At 39.3% G+C, this 23,949-nt stretch overlaps 1 pseudogene; it reads left to right on the forward strand.

The window, feature by feature from the left end:
- The first annotated feature begins 4,706 nt into the window (after positions 1 to 4,706).
- LOC114095546 (ribonuclease P protein subunit p38-like) lies at positions 4,707 to 13,192 on the forward strand (annotated as a pseudogene).
- The last annotated feature ends 10,757 nt before the right edge of the window (positions 13,193 to 23,949 follow it).

Genomic DNA, 23,949 nt, shown 5'->3' on the forward strand with positions numbered 1-23,949 from the left:
AGAACCTGATCAGTTCTATTTTTTGATCAACTGTGGAGTTTTTAAACATTGCAATGGAGATTTTGCCTATGAAAAGCTACAAGGCCTTTACTATTGTGTTATGTGTGCACACTTGTGTTATGTGTTGTATGTCTATATGTGCGTATGTCCATATGTCATATACATGATATGAAAATTGGCAGATATATGAGGAGCGCTCATGAAAATTTAAAAAAAATGGACCCAAATATATTTTATTCACATGATTTAAACAGTTCAATTTAAATTGGGTAATGAAAGTAAAGATGTCTTTAAAATTAAGCTTACAAGTTTTTCTAGGTGTTCAAAAAAATGTTGATGTCTATGAAATAATCTACCTAAATTCAGAAATTTACAAGGATTGTTTTAAAATGTGAACAAAAATGGAGGTTAACAGATCTGTTTGTTTACTTTCACATTTCCCTTTCATTATATCTAATAATTCTGTTCAGGATAATATACTAAATTATTCAGAAAATTGTTTTCTTAGTGCCTGCTGGAATGCTACACAATTTTCTTTAGCCATCATTGCCAGAATTCCTACCTTCATCCCAGTGCCAGTGAAGACAAAAATAGACTTCGGAATTACAGCTACCATCATCACAGCTGTTGCTACTGCTGCTGCTGGTGCTGCAGCTTCTGCGATAGCTATCACACAAACTGTATAAACTGCTGCATCAATAAATAATGTAACTCAACAAGTGGCACAAGCTTTACAAACACAAAACATTATTGATGATCATCTTGGAAATGGAATTCTGATGCTCAACCAAAGAGTTGATTTGCTTCGAGAAGGAATGGACATATTGGTGGATTCCTCTGCTTTAAGCTGCTTAAAGAACTTGCCTAGACTATGTATCACTTATATACATTATGAACTAATCTATTGATACAACAAATTATAATAGTACCAGGGTATCTTTGCTGACAGTGTCATCGGTGGTACAATTTTTCTAAGGGCTTCTTACTTGGAGCCGTCAATTGGCTTGGTATCGTGGCATTTTGTATCCTCCTCCTTCTGCTTGTGGCAGATTGTTTATGGTGTCTGTGTAAAAACCACTATGGTTGTTATCCACAAGTATGGCTAAAAATGTTGGGCCGGTAGTCAAAGACAGGTAAGATCCAATTACAATGGTACCAACCTAAGCCAGGAGGCTGACGATTTGAGATCAGACCATCCAATGATGGGTAGGGACCATATGTAATATTGGACAACCTAAAACAGGCACGGTCCCTAAACCACATACTTGTTTAATAAAACAAAAGGGGGGGAGATGTTGGGGACCACAAATCAAGTCAAGATGGCGCCTGGCAGTTTGACAGGAGGAGTAGTTTGTGAGGCAAGGCCACCGAGTCATTAAGTTGGTGGGGATTCCTTATTGGCTGACTGCTGTATCTAGATGATGCTAATTGAGTCAAGCTGTGTGTAATCAGTTAGGTATATATACTTTTGCTGTTCCACAATAAAGCGGCTCCCGCTACCTTGGGTGCCCACTACTTTGAGTTTCCGCTCAGTTCCCGCTGAGTTTCCCCGCAATAAAGCAGTTCCCGCTTCAACCTTCACAAGTTGCTTGTCACCTCCCGGTTATTTTGCCCAGCCAGACTGCAGCAATATATATTATAGTTTGATATATATAAGTGTGTCTACCTACATTGTGGAATGGTTAAACCATGCTATTTAACATGTGTATTATTTCACATATACTTTTCTGTGATAAGAACACCTAAAATCTACTCTCTTTGCAATTTCATTATAGAAAACATGTTTATTAACTAGTCACCATGAAGTATGATATGAACTTATTCTTCCTGTCTAACTGAAATCCTGTGTACTTCACCAACTTCTTCTCCCATATCCCTTCCCCTCAGCCTCTGGGAACCATCATCTCATCATCTAAAAAGTTCAAACTAATACATTATTCTTTAATCAGTAAATTTGCCAACTTTTAACCATTTTAGATAATCTCTACATTAGTAATGCTAGTTATTGCTAAAGTGTTAGTGAAGTCACGTGGAAATCTTTAAATACAGCAATAAAGCTCTGACAAACATATGAGATAATATTAAACCTCTTGCCTGCCTGCTTTGTATGCCTTTTTAACTACAAATTCATTTTAAATTATCATTGGCCCTTCTTACAGAGATAAGAAACTTATTTTGATGAATAAATGTGAACTTAAATTTGAGAATAAACAATAGCCTATGTGTCTGCAGTCTGCCACAAGAATTATGTAAAGAACCTCATCAAGACAGGTATTAAGTGCAAAGATCATAAGCAATTTGAGGATTTGGCTCTTGCCTTTAAAGTGTCCTCTAGATGGAAATCAAAGAGATCTGTAAAATCGTGATCCTGCCTGTTTCTCAAGGTTTCTAGGAGGGGGTTTTGCACATTGTAGATGCCTTACACACTTACACATGTTTTCAAGGCAATTCAGGAAAACAGGCATGACATGACACAGAGTTTATGACAAGTTGATAGAAATATGGGGAATTAATCTTCTTTTGGTTTTGGTTTATTAAAAACAAACTCATTTTTAGGAGGAATGTAGGCGAGGGGAAGAATGCATCAAACGAAGGAAACACAACTTCATTCTTTTGCTTTTGATTTTTTTTATTTTGGTAGCAATTATTCAACCCAGGAGAGCTTACCCACTGAATTACATCCCCAGCCCATTTGCTTTTGCTTTGGGTAATCATCTTTTCATTGGCTGAAGAGTTATTTAACAATTGAAACCCCACAGTTTTCTTATCTAATGACCAAGGTTAAGAAATACAAGGTCAAGATGAATAGACAACATGCTGTCCCTAATGCCCAGCTTTGCAGAAGAATAGTATTGTGTTCAAATGTCTGCTTCACAGCTTGCTCTCATGACCTCCAAGGAGTCACTTAATCTTGCCAAGTCATTCTCTGCATATCTAGAAATGGGACTAACAGGACATCTGTGACTCTCCCACAGATCCTTAAGAACCAGTCAAAAGACCTCAATAGGAAGCATTAGGGGCCAAGGCCTTTAAAAGGTTCAAATGATCTGGTTATCAAAATATCCAATTAAAGCAATGACAAGGTTGTATTTTAGACTAATAGGACAAAAATAAATTAGAAAGCTGGATAATCCCACTGTGGCTGAGATGAGTATTTAGGGAAGCTTAGGGTGCTGCAGGGCCCTGGCCCGATTCCTGGCAGCCATTCTGGGGAACAGTGGGTTTGCCTCCATCAGAACACTTATGCTGCTGCTCAATTGCCTGGTGAGAAATCCCAGATATGTATCTCACAGGAATTCCCACCCTCAGATCTTTGAAAGGCTTGCATTAGGATGGGCACTGCTCTGCCACCCCTGGGGAGTGGCATGGTAAACTGAGGCACAGGCACATAATGCAGCATTAGTCAACTGTTAGAAGTAATCCACTCGTGCACACAGAACAACACATAAGGATTTTTAAAACAGTGTTGCGTGAATAAAGAAGTAAAATGAGACAAGCAAATCATGCACATGGCTGGGTGCAGTGGTACATGCTTGTAATCCTAGCAGTTCAGGAGGTTGATGCAGGAGGATCGCGAGTTCAAAACCAGCCTCAGCAAAACCTGGGTGCTAAGCAACTCAGTGAGACCCTGTCTGTAAATAAAATACAAAATAGAGCTGGGGTGTGGATCAGTGATCCCAAGTTCAATCCCCAGTAACAAAAAAAAAATCACCCACACATCAGTTAGAATGAAGGCAGGCACAACAGCAGCACACATTTTGCAGTAGGACATCTGTGCAAATAAATGTATGCACTACACATTAGAATTACATCTCATGGTGCTGGGATATAAGCAAGAGAGAAAGGGAAAGAAAAGAAGGGAAGACTTTGTTCTTGGATGAGACAAGTGACAATAATAATATGCTATTAATAGTAGCACATTTGAGCTCCAAGTAGGGAAAAGCACTGTGATTAAGCAATACTATTTTATAAAGTAAATGCAGCCATATATGAAAAACACTTAGTGTAATGTGTAGCACAAAGTAAATGCTAGAAGAATGAACATTAGCTCATGTTTCCCTTTTTTCCCTTTTTCTGAAAATTAAAAAAATAGCCAAATAAAATACACATGAAGTCAGAAACAGGGCTGTCACTTATGCATTCTACAAACATTACCAAGACATTTACTTTTTTGAGCTTCTAGGATCTCATATTTACAAAGGTGGTTAGACTCATTGTAAGGCATGGTTATTGCAAGAATTATTAGATAATAAATGTAAAATGTCTATGTTCGTGTTTTATGTTCCTCTCCCTTCACTCTAATGAGATCTATGGTGTTGGCATGATCTGTAGAGTGTGGCACTACCTCTCCCAACTCCTGGTTTCAAGAGGCTGCCCTTACCCTGTGCTGCCACAGTTGTTCTTCCCAGAACAGTCATGAGACACTGAGTTCCTCTGTTCAAAACTACAGAAAATCCCTACGCCTTTGGGGATGATCATTTCATCTGACCCTTTCTTCATCTTATTCAGTTGTGATGTACCTTTCTAAAGGAGAACTGCACAAACAGAAGCAAGCAAGCATGCTAATCCCTGCTACTGGCTGTATTTTTACCTGTTTTTCTCTGAGTTCTGTTTTCTTTATGTTGTCTTTTATTTGTGTGATTTTTTTTTCTTTTAGCACATTCCAACCAGCATCCTCTAGGGTAGCCTGCAGGAACTGGTTTACCATGTCTAATTCAAACATTCATTCCCCAACAAAATCAATTGAACAAGCACCAAAGGACAAGTGTGGACAAGGGCTGGCTTGTGAAGGCGATCTCCAGCCAGAAGGTGGCACTATTGCAAAGCCAATGCTGACCAAAGAAACTGGTTTTGATCTACGTTTTCTAGAATTTGATCAGACGCACGTACGTGCACACGCACAAACAAAATAGATGTTGGATCAAAGTTTATATGGATGAAAGAACCAACAAATGTATATTTCTATTGATGTAATTACAGTGAAATTATAATGTAAAACTGAACATGTATTTTAAAAGTTTGCCATCATGACCGCATGTTTCCCCATAAAATGTTTTAGTAGCAGCTGTATTTCTCACTGAGTAGAACTACTTAACTTTCCTTCATGTAAAAAATCTTCCAATTAATTTCACTGGTGAAATTTGCTGATTGACTTTTGTCCTAAGCATCTTGCCAGTTGATTAAATATTCCAGAAGAGGCATTTAAGTTTCTACCCTGCAGCAGAATCCAATTTGTCACTGGATTACTGTGATGTATGGCTGAACTTCTGCTTTACATTGTTAACCAATTTGCAAATAAAAGTGTGGACACATTAATTTTCCTACCACTTCTTTCCACATATCAGTTTTCTTTTAGGGATAAAAAAATATATCTTAAAGGGTCATTTTGAACTGCTGCTCAAAATTTTGTTTTTTGAATTAAATTGAAATTCTTATCAGTCTGTATGCCACTTTACTTATTCTTTCCAAAGTCTTTCTTAACTAGCCTAACTGTTCACTATACCTGAATTATAAGCAGACTGCATGGTTTCCCTCTCCAATAACCCCTTCCAATCTCAAGTATATGACATGAGTAGGTGGAACTGACATTTATTGAGCATCTACTACATACCTGGTTTATATTGTGAGGGAGGCACAGTAATCACTTTTTTTATTTAACAAATTAAGTTAATTTAATCAAAGTACCACCCCCAGTCGGCAACAGGCAGAATTTGCATTGGGTGTCCCTGGATTTGGGATATTCCAGTCCATCATATCACCTTTCTGTGCATTCTGCCCATTCTTTCTTTGTACTGGTTTGTAGGCCAAGAATTACTAATAACTAGATGATCCAAATAAAATTAGAGAGTGTGGAAAAAATGAAAAGGATAGAATTTAATTCAGACTGTGATGCCTGTACAGTAGACGCATGCAGGAGTTTTTCAGCCAGAAATTCCGTGGAGCAAACAACCAGTCTGGGATCCAAAGGTTGGAGAAGGAAGGCTTCAGTTTGGTCTTAGTCTCTTTATAAAGGTCATCCTCATGGTTGAGACAAAAGAAAGGAAACTAATCAGCCTGGCTGAGCAGTGTATTTAGTTCCTGCCCCCAAATTCCTCACATGGTATGACACCATCCATGAAACTAGGAGTTTCTTAAGAAAAGGGACATTCTTGCTCCCTGCTGTGTCTATAGGATCATTTGGCATACAGTAGATGGGCTATGAACATTTGTTGAATGATCTGATACTCCAAAAACTCTAAAGGAGATGTTTAGGATGCTGCACAACTGCAGTGATGACAGAGAAAATTGAGGATCTGAGCTTCCTTTCCAATCTTATTATTAATAATAACTGTTTATTGAGCACTTACTATATACCAAGTACTATCTTAGTGATTTATGTGCAGCATTTTATTTAGGGTAGGGCATTTCCTATGGACTACTAGATTCCCTGCTAGAAGAGAGTAATGATGACAATATGGATTCATTCAGTCTTGGTAAGCTCTAAAAGTCAAACAAGTGTGGTACTGCACACTCCTCCAGCTCTGAAACTACTGCCATTGCAAATTTCACCTCTCTTTGACATATGTAACAATTTCTACTTTCTACCAGAGCACAAACCTTCCTATCTTCAAAACTGGACTCAGTCATCCCTTCTCCAAGTGAATATACCTAACTCCAATAATTACTATTGCTCCACTATTTAATAAGGGAACAAATGAAAATCTTACTTACAGTTTCTACATTGTATCTATTTACTTTAACTCAAACTTTGTTCTTTAGAATGAACTTTGGTGACCTGAGCCCTTATCTCTTCCTCCAGTAGTCAATGATTCGCTTATTTGTGCTGGGCACCTTCACGAAGGAGCTGGCAGCAACAAGTGTTTAAAATGAACAAGCATGAGAAAGAATTTTTAAAAATGCAAGTGTCAAAAGGCAATATGAGAGAGAATAGAATACAAAATGAAGTCAATTTTAAGTAATTTGGAAAGGAAGGACATACTTAAGATATTTGAGCAGGGGATGAAGGAAGTGAGGAAAAAAGCAGTGGGAACCCTGGAGGAGAACATTCCAGGCCCCAAGGAATACACTTAGTCAGTGCAGCACAGTGGCTGTGCTAGGGCTCCAGCAGAGTAAAGTTAGATGCTAGTGGTCAGTGGTAGGGGAAGGGGCAGAGGCACACTCAAACGCTCCTAAGTACATCATCTTTATTTGAGCAATGTGAGCAGCTTTCAGAAAGTCTCAGCAGGTAAGCAACAGAATTTGAATTGCTTTGCAACAGGATCATTCTGGCTTCTGTGTGATGATGAGAAGTGGGCAAAGACTAACTCAGGGAGGTCAGCCAGGAGGTGCCGTAGGTCCCACTACTGTTCGTGAAAATCTCATGGTTGTCCCAAGGGAAGAGGATACAAGTGACTCTTGTTATTCATGGGTTCCATATTTGCAAGTTTACCCACTCCCTAAAATTTACTTGTAACTTCAAATCATTACTCCAGGTAAAGAAAAATTCAAGTTGCCCAATAGACAAATTTCTCAATGAGGTCAACCAAAGGAACACTATCATCTTGTCTCAGCTTTCATAAGATTAACAGGTGTCCTTTTGGAATTGTGGTCACTGATATGGAATTTTTTTTTGGGGGGGAGGTTTGCATTTTTGTGTGCTTTTTATAGGTAATTTTGATGTTAAAATGCCCACACTCCTCATTATATGCTAAAGTGCTGTCTGGTGTTCTCATACACAAGATGATAATGCACCTTGTAGAGAAAATACTCTCATTAGATAAGCTTCATTCAGGCACAAGTGTTAGTACTGTTGGCCATGAAGTGAATGTTAATGAATCAACAATAGGGCAATCCCAGAAAAAAAGATGAGGGAATTTGTTAATTTGTATGTAAAACCAATCCAGAAAGTAATAAAGTTAACATGTACAGTGTGTGATAAGATATGAAAAAGAGGCAGATCAATGAAATAACTGTTGGTTAAAAGACACAGTATACAGTATTGTTTTGAGGCAGAAAGAAAAAAAAAATCATGTTACCCAGTGTGAGGACAACAGTCAACCGCTTCTCAGCTAGCCCTGGCTGGCTGGCTTGCTTGTTGCAAAAGGCCATAGGGCAGGACAATTGTTCAGCCTGTGGGTGGGGCAAGTCTGCAGATCAGGAGACAGAGGAAGACTTTATAAAAGTTAGCTAGCGGTCCTGGAGAGGCCACTCACACAGAGTGACATGCTGGAAGCCCCTGGGTTGGCAAGGATTGTCCTATGGAGCTGCCATCCAGAGTGTTGGCCTCCAAAGTGCCCAGTGGGGCTGATCAGGACAACACGACTGGGCAGCCCACCATCTTTACCAATCTGCCTGGTGTGTCGTTCCTCCTGCATGTCATTCTCCATTGCTGCCTGAACATCAATCATCCTGAGAAGCAGGAAATGTGGACCGCGCTTTCTCTACCCAGGTTCCAGGACATAGTCTGAGGAAAGATGGAGGACGTGAGGGGCCTTCACACTTCACCTCATCCCTTCTACCTATCGCAATATACAAAACAACCACACCTGGATCCTTCCAAACAACTTTTAATTTCTCAGTGACTTCCTTAGTCCCATGGAACAAAAAGCTGCCATTGGATACATCCCAGGATAAAGATTGCTTTCATTTCTATTTCCCCAATATAAAAATAGAGATATCAAGAATATCTACTGAGAACTTTTTTAAAAAGTGTTGTGTGAAAGAAAGTTTTTAAAAAAACATGAGATTTGTATGAAACACAAATTGGTGTGAATATACTTTGTATACAACCAGAGATATAAAAAAGTGTGCTCTATATGTGTAATAAGAATTTTAATGCATTCTGCTGTCATATATTTAAAAAAAAAAACCATGAGACTGACTTGTTTTACAAAGATGTTGGCAAATAGTGTTTTAGCTAATAAAAACATTGTGACCACAGACAATGTACTTCCTAACTTTGGAGCCAGGGTTTAGTATTTGCTGATCTAGTGTTTGTTGTGACCTTACAGATCATAACTTCTATGAAGAGCAAGAATCAACTCTGCATTCCCGTCATGTTGAACTCAGCATGCCCATGCTTTGATCATGGAAGTGGAAGCAGAAGGAACATATTTTGAGTCCAGGTGAAGCTTTCAAAGCCATCATATCATCCAACATGCCCCTTTTTTCTCTTGGCCACGTGGTCAGGGGTCTTGTACTTGTCTACAGCTGATCCACAAGCCAGGGCCTGAACATAAGATGTCAAGGAACAATGCAATGATTACTGTGCCAGAAAAGATGGAGGGCTTTGAAGCACTGAGAGGAGGTCACATGGACTATAGGTCGACCTCGCCTGTCCTGAGAAATGAGGATCCTCTCCAACCCAGACAACACACCAACTGGCTTGGATGAGGAAGGCTGCTGTGGAGGTGATGAGAAGCAATCAGATTCTGGGTATTTTGAAGACTGAGCCAACACATTTTGCTGATAGATTTAATGTAGGACCAGAGAGTGAGGAGACAAAATTTTTGGCCTTGAACAACTAGAAACATAACATTTCTGTTAACTGACAAGTGCTGAAAGAAGAGCAGACTGGAGAAGTTGCACAGTTAAGTTTGGAGCACGAAAAGTTTAAGATTCCCATCCAGTATATGCGAGTGGAGATACGAGACAAGCAGCTGGAGTTTCAGGAAGTCCAACTGGAGGTTCCAATTTTGGAATCTTTAGGAAGTCAATGTCACTTAAGGCCATGAAATAAGATATCATCATCCAGGGAGCTAAGTGTAGGTAGACTGAGTTCTATAGCAATCAGACATCAGAGGGCAGAAGAAAAGGAGGAGCTAGTAGAGGACACTGAAGCAGGGGAACAGGTGGACAATCAGCAGAGCACTGTCCTGAAACCCAAAGAAAATTTTTTAAGTAGAAACATTCATTTTCCAGTTTTGGGGTGGGTGGAGTCTAATCCTAGGCTTCTGGAAAAGATTGGAGGGGGTTAATTGGAGACAACCGATGGCAGAAAATTGGCAGATCTTAAAATTGTGCCAGCTGGGAAGGGAGCCATGTTCCCAGGGTCCAGAATCTGTATCACACAGCAGAGCAGAGAAGGATGGATTTGAAGCTGAAAAGCAATAAATTGATAACTGGAACACTACCCAATGGAATAAGAAGATCTTAAAGAAACTTTCCAGTTTTAATTTTCTCTACTAAAAAGCAATCTTAGGAATGAGTTCAGCACATAGTATGGTTGAGCTTAGCATTTCCCAAGCTTCCCTGATAGTAAGAATCACTGGGCTCTTTATTTAAAATATATATTGTAGATCTCCATGAGAGATTCAGAGTCAGTAGGTCTGGAAGAACACTGTATTATTATAAGAACACTTGGGTGATTAAGATCTTTGGACAAGGTTTAAGACACTGGCTGAGAAAACTTTTTGCCCAGTATTTAATTGATAACAGCTTCCTGATTTTAATATGTACACTGGGTATATATCTTATCTACCTCAAGGAAACAACTTTATAAGTTCTCTTTACTATGTCTAAACTGATTTAACAAAAAAACATTTCTTGCAAACTTAATAGTCCTTTTTTAAAAATCACCAATTTGTATTTTTAAGTCTTGAGGTAATGGAATGCTGATAATGACTGGTTCGGTTTATTGCATCTCTACCACGTACAGTCTCCTTATAATAATAGTAATGATGTTTTGCCACTGTGGGAGGTATTGTTTCTCACTTGTCTCTTATAAAACCCTCAAATTTATAGTTGAGGAAACAGAGATCTTGTTAAAGGTCAATTAGTTAATTAGAAGCAGAACGAAACACAGAAGACAAGATCCTTTAACTTCTGACTGCCTGCCTTCCTACCATATTCTCTGCCTCTCTTGCTCAATTCAGGGTGCTTGGGGTCATCATTTGAATCAACTTATGATTGGAAACCTAAACCTAACTGGTTTTTCTGGCACCCCAAGTGTGGGAGATGATTAGGATTTATGAAATCCCACACAGGTGCTAGAAATGATTTCAGACAGGCAGGTCCTGGCCTGAGCCCATGGAAAGACCCAGTGCTCTCTGGGGTGCTTTATGCAGTGAAGCCACATAGGGCAGGAACTACACCTTGAACAATTCCTTCATTGTACTATTTAATGTTCATCATCAACATAGGAATTTATTGTTAGAAAACTCGGAGAGAGTATGTTTTTGTTGATTAACACATGTCAGAAATTGGAGTGAAACAGAATAAATGCAGTGCTACAGTTGAGATCTTAATTTCCCCCAAAGGCTGGATCCCCTTTACCTTGTGTGGTGTTACTGGGAGGTGTGGCACCTTTAGGAGGTAGGGCCTAGTGGGAGTCCTGAGGTCATGGGGATCTGCAGGGGATGGCAGGACCCCAGCCCTGTCTTCCTCTTCTCCTTTGCTTCCAGGCCATGAAATAACTAGTGTGACTCTGCCAAATGCTCCTGCTATGATGTGCCACCATAACAACTAAAGCAATGTGTCCCACCAATAATCAGGGTTTGAAATCTTGAATCCATGAGCCAAACTAAACCTTTTCTCTTTATAAATTTGCTCTTTATAAACTTTTCCTGTTTATAAATTCATGCCTGTAAACCCAACAACTCAGCAGGCTGAGGCAGGAGGTTTACAAATTCAAGGCAAGTCTCAGCAACTTAGTGAGGCCCTAAGAAAATTATCCAGACCCTGTCTCAAAATAAAATATGTGGCTCAGGGGATGTGGCTCAGGTTAAGCACCTTGGGATTAAATCCCCAATGCTGGGAAAAAAAATTTTACTCTCAGGTATTTGTTATAGTAAGGGAAAGCTGACAAAATGCCCTGTTAAAGTTATTTTGTTTGTTTGTTTTTGTACTGGGAATTGAATCCAGATGCACTTTACCACAGAGTTACATTCCCAGTCCTGTTCTTATTTTTTTTTTTTATTTTGAGGAAAGCCTCACTAAATTGCTGAGGTTGACTTCAAACTTGAGATCCTCCTGACTCAGCCTCCTCAGCTGCTAAAATACAGATGTGCACCAGATGTGTTAAAACTCTTTTAAGTCAGAAAAAATTCCGAAGAAATTCAAGTTAGAGTGTTTTATATTAGGATACAAGGAGTCACATTTCAGTCCAAAAGCTGAGGCTCTGTGGCCTGAGCTTTTCTGCATAGAGCCATAGAGTAGACCTGGAAAAACAGAGGTTCTAAGGCCTCACGAAACCCTGGAAATTTAGCTTCCAGGAAAATCACTCCAAGCCTCCACCATAAAGCATATACCTCTCTGCATCTTTCTATTTGCCTCTAGCCAGGAGACTATGCCTAGTCAATCACCTACTGTCAAAACACAGGTGGCTTACAGCCTTTCTTCCCTCAAGGAGAGACCATAGATTGAATTTCTCTAAGGTGGGGAATGGAACACACATAAGCCACCCATTCACAAGACAAGACCTCTAGTCTTAAAGACATCATTGAACAACCCTATGCTGTCTGTTGGAACACCCTGGAGAGGGAGGACATACACTTCATATTACAGACACTTGAGCAGAAGTTCAAATCTACTGGACTTTGAAAAATTGAAGATAATAAAAAAAATGGGAAAAAACACCTTTGAGAAGCACAGGGTAAAAAGATGAAGCCTAGATGTTGATACTAGTTAGAATTTGAAGGACAAAAAGGCAGAAGCTAACCAGCAAGTGTCAGGGTGGATGCCTGTGCGAGTCAGGAAGCAGCTTGCCGTCAGTGTTAATGAAGTCACCAGAGCCTTGGAAAGGCGGAAACTGCTCTTGGTTCTGGTGTGTAAGTCGGTCAAGCCTGCCATCATCGCCTCACAGGTGATTCAGTTAAGTGTAAACAGAACTGTTCTTGCCTGTCAGGTTCCCAGTCTCAGTGAGACACTCCACCGTGTCATTGGCTTAAAATGTGTGCTAGCAGTGGGGTTCAAAAAAAACACCACTGACTTTGTGGACGAAGTAAGAGCTATCATTCCCAGAGTGACCAGTTTAACTGTACCTTGGCTTCAAAACAGAATTGAAGATTCTTGAGACAATTTAGAGACTGAATCTTTGGGAAGCCAAGATAAAGAGACTTTGGAAACTTCATTTGAAGACCTCTCAAAGCACAAGAGAAAACTTAAAGGTCAGCATGTCTCTGTAGCATTACAGCTTCTTAAAATAAAGAAACTGATTTCTAACCCTAATAAGATAAGGAAACTACCCAAAAGTAAAAATACTACTTCAAAATAATCTTGTATAAACTTTTCATTTCAAGCAATCTATAAAAGGACACCTCGTAAAGAAGCCTTGAAACAAATAAAGTGAAATATATATATACACTGAAAAGACAATGATATATCCAAACAAATTAATAGTGTCATGATTAAAAACCAAAGAATAATAATTCTGTGTACTAATATTAATCAGGAAGTATTGCAATGTCAAAAATATAGAACAGAGAGAGCATACTATATTTTTTCAGTATACTATACTACCATTTGTGTGAAAAAGGGAATAGGAAAGATATAAATATGTGCATATTATAGATAGATAGGTAGATAGATAGATAAGTATGCGTATTCTTTATATACATAAGATCTTTCTGGAAGAATACACAATTTTAAGGAGTCTAAAAATTTTTACATTCTTCAAATTGAGATGTCTCTTGGGCATTCCTGTCTTCCTGTATTGCACTAGCAAGAATAATGCTGTTCTGTTTTCCTAATGCATTTCTCATCTCACATATAAGAACTCCAAAACAACAGAAATGGAAAAACTATGCCATTGGTAATAACCAAGTGGCATGAAAACTGGAAAGTTAAAATAAGTTAAGCAAACACACAAAGATTAGCTTTGAGAACTTACTCTGAGTAGGAGGCAGCATGAGAAGTTAGTGAGCATTATGGAGCACTAATCTCTACCCAGGAAGGACACTGTGTACAGCTCAATGCAATTCACGATGCAGGTCCTAGGTACACAGCTAGAAAGCTCTGAGTCTCAAACAACCTGCCTTATTTGCTGTACTGTTTCACTATAAGGCAATTTGTGAGTATTTGCCCCTCACTGTCTGACTTGCAGTTCAGACAAGGATACTGACCACAGAATGAGATACACTTCCTGTTGTAGATATGACATTATCAATGTTTCACTAGAGCGAAAACAAACAGAACATCAGTGAGGGTGTGGTAGTAATCAGAGCTGTTCAAATATCCTGCTTATTGTTCTTGCCACAAACTCCATATACATATCTACCCAAAGTTCACATGTTGAATCCCAGTCCCCAGAGATGGTTTTTGAAGGTGGAAGGGAACTAGGTCATGATGAAATGGGAGTCCTCAGGAAAGAAATTAGTGCCTTGGAAAAGAGGCCTCAGAGACTTCCCTTCCCCTCCCCCCTTATTTTACTCAGTGAAAAAAGATGGCCATTTGTGAACTACAAAGCAGCTCCTCACCAGACACTGAGTTTGCCCACAACTTGATCTTGGATTTCCCAGGTTCCATCCTGGAAGAAATAAAATAATGTATCTATAAGTCATCTGAGCTATGGTATTTTTATACAGCACAAGAAGATTGACCATTCCTTTGCACACGGCCCCTTCTCTGTCCTGGAGCACATCTTTAAAATTCTCTTATATTAACTAACAATAGAGTACACCACTTTGAAATTGATTAAATTGCTTCTCAATCTTTTGTCTAAGATCAAGAATAAATTGACTCAAGACTTTTCTTCCTTCTGACTTTCAAAGAAATTTACACCATGGGAAACTATCACCATAATCTTGTTTTTCTGCTCCCTTAAACTTGGACTTGGCCAAAGGACTTGCTTTGGTCAACAGAATAAGAGCAGAAATAATTGAAACTCTAACAGCTAGTGCATGCTTCGCCACATTCTTGTTTCCCCTGCCACGGTGACCACTACAATGGATAGTGCCTCTTCTTTCAACCTGGATCTAAGAGCAAAAATAAGCGGGAGCAGCATCCCATGCGCCCCTAAAGTAAAAATGTAGCACGAGTGAGAAATGTCATTTATATCACAGAAACTTGGCTTCTGTGCTGTCATGGCATAGCCTGGACTATCTTGATTGAGGCAGAGGTTTGAAGCAATTATTTACTGAGGAGGCAGTGAAGCCGCTGGAGAAGGCCACAGAGAGGGTCTTGCGCTCATGATGGAGTTAGTTTCTGGGCTGCACAGAGAGAGAAGCCGAGTACTAAGCCCCCCTCCTACTTGGGAAACTGTCACCAGGTGGTCACTGATGCAAGCAAGCTGAGGGTGCTGTTCCAGCTCCTGCAGCACTCAGTCCTCTATCCAGAAGTGGGGAGCCTGAGCCCTGAGCCACATAGCTGCAGGGCCCACCTGCACATCTAGCAGCTGATTGCTTATGACATGCTGCCTCCATTGGTGGGTCTGCTAGAAAACAGAGAACTTAAAGCCCAGAAGGAGGCTGTCTAGGTGGTGGCTAACATCACAATAGGTTCACTTTGGACTAACAGTTGTTCCAGCTTGTCCAATCTGGAGTCTTAGAGCCACTGGCAAAGCTGCTCACTATCCCGATGTTAAAATTGTTCTAGTATCCTCAATGTTCTCTCTTATGTCACCAGATGGCAGAGAAACTGTTTGAGAAGGAAAACTTTGTTTTCAAATAGCAGAACTCAGCGGGATTAATGAATTGAGGATTTACAATTTCATGAGAACCATCAGGTTGGTCAGACTGCCCTGAATATCCTCAAGAAACATTGCTAAGAAGATGATGGAATCATTTTACCAATCAAGGACCAAGACGGAATTCATAAAGTGCTTAAGAACAAAATAATAGACGTCTACAACCTCTAAGCCAATAACCAAACATCAAAGGATAACTTCTTTAAGAATCAGAAATCCTATGTCTTAGTATATTACTAATGTAAAACTTTAAAAACTTAAAAAAATGTTCAACACTAAATAAAAAGAAAAAAGGGCTCTCCATTATTACCCTTCCACACAAATTGAGGCCCAGAGTATTTTTTGTCTAAAATCATAAGCCAAACCAGCCAGGACTGAAGTTCAGGTTCCTAGTCTCCCAAAGCCAGGTCTCCTGTTTCCCAACACTGATATCCTCAAGTGGCTAGACATGGGTGGCTATTGACCATTGCCTTGCCCTATCAGTCTGTGACCTCTACAATTTTAATTTTCCAGAATTTCTCTCCACTTCCTTTATAATCGTTCAGTTGTCTGACTTCCCATTTGTAAGTCCTCTCAGCTCATAGACTGTATCAGCTATGTTATACCTCAAGTCAGTATACTTGTTTACAAATATAGTAGTGCCTAAAACCATAGATAGTACCTAACTCTAGATAATGCACTGATAACCAAGACTGCTATCAAGTAACTGTTATGAAGGTAAGATGTGCAGTCTAGATACATTGGATGAAGAGATGATTCATAGTCCAGGCAGGATGAATCGAAATGACAAGAGATTCCATCTGGTTTCATCAAAAAGATGTGCAATTTAAAACTGAAGAGTTGTTAATTTCTAGATTTCTCCACTTATTATTTTTGGGCTGCAGCTGACTGTAGGTAACTGGAACCATGAAAAGTGAAACCATAGATAAGGGGAGACTACTGTATTCCGAAGACCAATTATTGGCTCAGAAACAGGGATAGTAAGTGGGGACCTCCGTGAAATTAGCTATTAATGGCACACTGAAGAAAATGAGTGAGCTCCTTAGCGCCTGTGGCAATCAATCTGGGAGGTCCATAGTCAAATTCTGAAGATTCCCCGGGACTGAGAGGATAAATCCAATTGGGAAGCTTTGCTTTAGACTACAGTGTGTTGAGACTTCTTAGGTATACTGTATACATTTATACATACTTATGGGAACGTGTGTATATTTTATGTACAGAATTTTACTCTGGCTCCTCCACAAAGCAGATATCAAGACAGAATTAGACAAGCAAGGATTCTCTGTTGGGCTCAAGAAGTTATACAAGAGGAAATAGTCAAAGGTTTGCCAAAGTCTGACAGAGGTAGCAAGCTGTGATGCAAGTCGGACCTTGAACAAAAAGGAGAGGGAAAGAAGATTAAGTAGTAGTGTCCCAAACAACCATGCAGTAGGGAAGGCTTGGCAAATCCACTGGAGGGTTCTGGAACTTAAGACAGCTATCAGAGAAATTCTCTGTCTCCCAGAAATTGACACTCTCCAGTATTCCTATGTCAGTGCCTGGGAGCTACCTGTGGGAGTCTTTGCTGTAAATCTTGAGGACTCCAACAGCTGGAATATGCTGAATGCTCATATGACCCCTACAGTTTAGGGAATTTGATTTAAAAGAATTCTCATTTTTAATTTTTTTTTCATTTTAGAGATACATGACAGTAGAGTGTATGTATTTTGACAATTATACATATATTGACTATAACAATTCTCATTAGGATCCCATTCTTGTGGTTGTACCTGAGGTTGAGATTCACTGTGGTATATTCATACAGGAACACAGGAAAGTTATGTCTGATTCATTCCACTGTCGTATTCCTATTCCCCCTTTGCATTCATTCCCTTTGTCTAATCCATTGAACTTCTGTTCTTCCCTCACTCACTCACATCTTGTTGTATGTTAGCATCTGCATATCAGAACATTCAAATCTTTGGCTTTTTGAGATTGGCTTCTTTCACTTAGTATGCCAGTCTCTAGATCCAGCCATTTACTGGCAAAAGTCATAGTCAATTCTTTTTTATGGCTGAGTAATATTACATTGCATTTATATACCACATTTTCTTTATCCATTCATCTGCTAAGGGCACCTAGGTTGGTTCTATAGCTTAGCTACTATAAGTTGAGCTGCTATAAATATCAATATAGCTCTGTCACTGTAGTATGATGATTTTAAATCCTTTGGGTATAAACCAAGGAGTGAGATAGCTTGGTCAAATGGTGGTTCCATTCCAAGTTTTCTGAGGAATCTAATACCGCTTTCCATAATGGTTGCAGCAATTTGCAGTCCCACCAGCAATGTATGAATGTACCTTTTCCCCATATTCTTGCCAACATTTATTGTTGCTTGTATTCTTTTTTGTTGCCATTCTGAAATCTCAGCATAGTTTTAATTTGCACTTCTCTAGTTACTAGAGATTTTGAACATTTTTTTCATATATTTGTTTGCTATTTGTATTTCTTTTGTGAAGTGTCTATTCAGTTCCTTTGCCCATTTATTAATTGGGCTATTTGTTTGACTTTTGTTTGTTTGTTTGTTTTGGTGTTATATATCCTAGAGATTAACACTTTATCTTGAGGTGTAGATGGCAAATAGTTTTCTCTCATTCTGTAGGCTCTTTCTTCAGACTCTTGAAGCATAACGATACCAGACCTTAAATTATACTACAGATGCTGGGCGTGGTGGTGCACACCTATCATCACAGCATCTTGGGAGGCTGAGGCAAGAGGATTATGAATTCAAAGCCAGTCTCCACAACTTAGTGAAACCCTGTCTCTAAATAAAATGTAAAAAGAAAAAAAAGGGGGGGGGGCTGGAGATATGACTCAGTGGTTAAGCATCTCTGAGTTCAATTCCTGGTAACAAATAAATAAGTAAAACTACACAGCTATAGTAACAAACGCAGCATAATATTGGTATCAAAATAGACATAAAAGCCAATGGAACAGAATAAAAGGCACAGAGACAAACCCACATAAATACAGTTATCTCATACTAGACAAAAGTGCCATGAACATACATTAGAGAAAAGATAGCCTCTTCAACAAATGGTACTGGGAAAACTGGAAATCCATATATAGCAGAATGAAATTTAATCCCTCTCTCTCACCCACACAAAACTCAACTCCAAGTGGATCAAGGACATGGGCATTAGACCAGAGACCTTGAGCCTACTAGAAGAAAATATAGGTCCAACTCTCCATCATGTCAGTTTAGGAACTGACTTCCTGAACAAGATTCCTAAAATGCAAGTAAAATCAAGAATCAATAAATGGGATGGTATCAAACTAAAAAGCTTCTTTACAGCAAAGGAAACAAGAGCATGAAGAAAGAGCCTACAGAATGATTTAAAAGTATTCTCTAAATGATGTGGTGCAGCAATATTGCCTTTCACTATACCTATATATTGACTTGCAGCCTCAAGTGGGACAAGTGATGTGAACGGGGGCATTGTCATCTGATTCAGCACTTCCTGTTTTGGACAATGCTATGTGAGTTTTTGTGCACCCAGCCTGTTACTTGACTTTACATAGGGTGACTAACACCTTGGTCTATTAACTGTTTTGTCCCTTTTTTTCCTTCCTTCTCCTCCCATGTCTGAGCCTTGTTTTACTTATCTATATTTTCATTGTTTCTTTCCCATATTCAATGAACTGTCTAATTGTTAAGAAGCACAAACCTACTCAACATTTAAAAATTCTTCTTAGCTGAGAATGTCAAACAAAGGAGAAAAACATGTAAACATGCATAACGATATAACACCTTAGCTTGAAGATGAAGAATAAATCTGTATTGAGTTAAAGCTATTCCAAGCTTTAAGGTCTTAAAGGTCTTATTTGGGACACTACTACTCAATCTTCTTTCCCTATCCTTTTTGCTCAAGATCAGACTTGCATCACAGTTTGCTACCTCTGTCAGGTGATAAAAGTATCATCCTGCTCAGTCATATGCGTTTGCTGGTGAGACTCTGAAGAAGGCTGAGATAGACACAGCCCAATGGACTAAACCTGAGAGATGACAAGAGGCAGAGTAAACCCCAGAATGGAGTTCTGACAGAGCCAGAAGAACTTGGGACTGCACATGAGACACCAAGGTGCACTACACCCCAGTCACTGGGATGCCCATGACCTGGCCTCTATGAATTGGTGTCTCACACAGTGATGAATTTAGACATCTGAATCAGGACAGAAACCTTAAGGCACAACCAAGACAGAAAGTATGAGACACAAATGTAGAGACCAAAATGAGCAACTAAGTGGATCCACTAATCACAGGTTTGTTCAAATATCTGTCGAGGGCCTACCATATTTTTAGGTATCTATCCTTTAGAAGTTAGCATCTAGAGAGGAGAGACACATAATTTAATACAAGCTTAAGTATTATGAAGATATACAAAACAGAGTTAAGAAGTTAGTAGGTAGTAAGTTGAGACTTCACAAAGACATTGAAACTCACAGACAGACCCAGATTGGTACAGATGAGCAGAAACTTAGACATAATAAAATATAAACACAAAGATGGAATCACTAAAACATCAAGGTTTAGAAAAAAACTAGCCAGACGTAGAGCCTCTGCACCATTTCCTTGCTATCTCTGGAGGGTGAAGTAAGAGTGGCAGACCTCCTCATCCTCTTTGGCCAACTGAGAGATCTTCTTCAAAGCCATCAACTATGAATAAACAAGTCTTTCAAAAAAAAAAAAACTATGAATAAACAAGTCTTTCAAAAAAATAAAATAGTGGTTTTTAAATTGTGGTACAAACTCACAAATAATTTCAATACAATAAATTAAACATCCCATCTACTCTTTTCTAAACTTACCTGCCAGTGTGCGTGTGGTGGAAGGACAGATCTATATTCTCTTTTGCACGTCTCATTTTATGGCTGGGTCTCCCATATTTTAGAAAAAAAGACACAAATCCTAAATCATCTTATTCTGTACTGCCTACAGGTGTAATAGCCTCTGAAGCATCAAATAAAGATAATTTAAAAAATATTGTCTGTAAAACTTTTAATCAAAGTCCAATACCCAGTTCAATGTACTTTTATATCAAGAATAAGTTTTAATATCACAATTAGTAAAAGGCTCCAGTTTTTCAAAATTATCCCAGAATCTATGAGGGACAGCTGCCAGGAAATAAACACCAAAGCATAATGGCATATAGTGCTTTGCTGTGTTATCTTAAACTTTTCATTTGTCTCATTAAATCCACCTTTTCTCCAATTTAGGCAAAGGTTATAGCAAAAGATGACATTTATCATGAGTGGCTCATAAGAACGGGAGTGGCTGCACTTCTGAATCTTGTTCATGTCACCTTTGAGGCAAGTTACATAATACTTCCATATCCTGGTGTTGCTAAAAGATTATCTGTGGATGGTTTCAATTTTACAGGAGAAACAGCCATGGAAACCCTATCCTTGTAACTACAACAGACTTGTCATTAATCAAAGTATGTCTTATTCACATCATGCATCTTTTCAAAAGCTGCATTTTAAAAATATTGTTTTGTTCTATAATTTTTTTTCTTTTGTTGTGTTGGGAATGAATGCATGGCATACACAAACTAGGCAAATACTCTACCATCTGTAACTTTTAATCAAAGCTGAATATTTATTCGTGTTGTGAAAATGAACTTTGAAATCAAAATCTAATTTAATCCTGAAGAAAAATGTTAAAACTTTGATCTCAGAAATTTTCTAAAAATTAAATATTAGTAGATGTATTTTTGTCCAGAAATGATAAATGATCAATATGCCCAATATGTCCATTATAAATGGAAATCACATTAAAATTCTGTGTAGAATGGAAATAAACTTTCAAGAAGAAAAAGTAATATAAAGTGTATGACTTTAAATGTATTTTATAAAAAACACAATGGTTGACATCAAAGAGTTATACTCAACCGGTTATATTTAAATGGGTGATGTAAAGTTTCCTTAAAGAACGCCAGTATTTATGTCCATTATACTTTCTTAATCTTATGATGACAAAGTTATATGTCAACTTACAATTGTACAACGGATAGTTTTTATAAAACATCTTTATGGGATACTTATAAAAAATAATAACTTGAAGACTATTACAGGAATATAATAAAAATTCTGCCACTTAGGTTTCATAATGAACATTCCTTATCCATTCAATGAGTGGAGAGTCATGCTTTCAGATGGCACAACATGGCGTGGAAGAAAATACTGGAGATAAGACCAGGAAACTACCTTTTCAAATAACTGGTTTTGTAACTCATGGCAGTCAGTTCAACTGTTCAGCTTTGTTTCCTCATCTGTAAAATGAAGGGACTAAACTTCAGTTCATTTCAAATCGTGAGCCATTTCACTGATGTTATAGGTTGAATGTCTTTCTAGATTTTTCATTCTTTTTTTCCATCCTGCTCAAGTAATCTATTTTCTACAGATAATGTAAACACAATTGGAAATAAGAAGAACATTAACTTTTCTTCTTTTCCTCTCCATCAGAGAGAATATGCATCTCTAACTTTTTGGAATGAATTAAGTTCAAGGAATTGGCCAAAACCACTGCACAGCCATTAGAACAATTTTTGAGAATTCATGGAAAGTCTCCTGAATTCTGGGCTTCCGAAACTGGCATACAAAGGAATTCTCTTTACCAGGCATTCTTTTCCTGGAGTCCATGCACAGAATCTGAGGGGCTCAAAACTTGTGTAAGGGGGCTGGGGCTTGGGTTGTAGTTCAGTGGTAGAGGACTTGCCTAGCACTTGAGAGGCACTGGGCTCCATCCTCAGTACCCAAAATAAATAAATAAAACCAAGGTATTGTGTCCATCTACAACTTAAAAAAAAAGAAAGAAAGAAAAAAAAAAAAAAAAACCTGCGTAGGAAAAAAAAAAAAAAAAACCTTCATTTTCACCAAACTCATAATTGTTTCCTTTAATTATAAGTGTAGACAATAACCATAACAATAGTAGCAGTAACTGTCACTCGGTCACCAGGAAAAATCAGTTCATCTGTGTGGTTGTTACAGATATCTCATTTATGCTCACTTCACTATTTTGAAATTATGGTAGTTTATCAGACTTACAACTAGTCCGTTATGTAATGCTTAAAAAGCAGCACATATGTAATCGTACACACAATGCAAAACTACTGGAACAATACGAAATTAATTTTAATAATTTTAACTCTATTTCAGCCCAACTTCTTTCCTTTGTCATTCGAGATTTCACTAAATGTAATAAAAACACTGCTCTGAGCCAGGTAGGTGACACAGGTCTATAATACCAGCGACTGGGGAGGCTAAGGTAGCAGGATCACAATTTCAAGGGCAGCCTGGGCAACTAAATAAGACCCTGTCTCAAAAGGGAGGGAAGGGCTGGGAAGTAGCTCAGTGCACCCCTGGGTTCAGTTGGGAGGGGGGATGTCCTATCTGAGAAGATAAGTCTCAGTTGCCAAACGGCTTTTTGGCACACGAAAAGCTTCGATTACCCTGAAATGAACACAAACACACAGATCATTAAAGGACTACTACTGCAGCAGTAAATGATCACCACTACAGTGAATCTGAAAAACTGTAAATTATGGTTTGATAATTAAGAGAAGAACCTTAAGGAGCAATTAAGAACTTCAATTTAAAAAACCAAAAAAACAAAACACAAAACTTTTTCAGACGTCCCGGATGCCAACTGTAAGCAAGGAGGACAGGAGGGGCCCCTGTCAGTCTCCCGGTTCAGGCCACACAGCCCACAGAACGGCCAGCAGCCCACTTCCTGTTGACTGAAACTACTGCCTATCCCCACCCTATTCGTCCCACCCCAACGCCCCACGAAAGCGGCACAAGACTGGGAACACAAAACCTTGACCACTAAATCTAAGACCTCTCTTTCAAAAAACGCGTGCTCGAGACTTGGTCGATATCGCGGGCCCCGGCTGCTCGGGTGGCACCAGGCGGGGGCCCTGCAGTGACCGCACGGAAAGTTTTCTCCACAACCTCAAGTTCGGAAACCACCGTCGGCCGCGTAGCAGGGTTCCCGCTCCTCCTGCCACGCGGCCCCTGCCTCTCCCGCCTTCTTGCGGAGCGTTTCGATCCAGAACCTTCTGCTTAAAGGGCGGCGCTCCTAAACGTGCCAACGCCGGGACTCCACAAAGGCGAGTTCGAGAACCGAACCCTCCAGCAGTGCGCCCAGACTCCGCCCCCTCCGCTGCAGCCCGGGCAACACTCCGGCCCGGCTCCGGAGCGCGGCGCCGTTAGCTTACGTAGCGGCGCCTGATTGGCCGCCCCGCTCTGGCGGGCCGGGATTGGCTGGCGGCGGAAAGGCCCCGCTCCTCGCCCCCGCCGCTGCCCCG

The sequence above is a fragment of the Marmota flaviventris genome, chromosome 4 (genome assembly GCF_047511675.1).
Source record: "Marmota flaviventris isolate mMarFla1 chromosome 4, mMarFla1.hap1, whole genome shotgun sequence".
NCBI classification, from domain to species: Eukaryota; Metazoa; Chordata; class Mammalia; order Rodentia; family Sciuridae; genus Marmota; species Marmota flaviventris.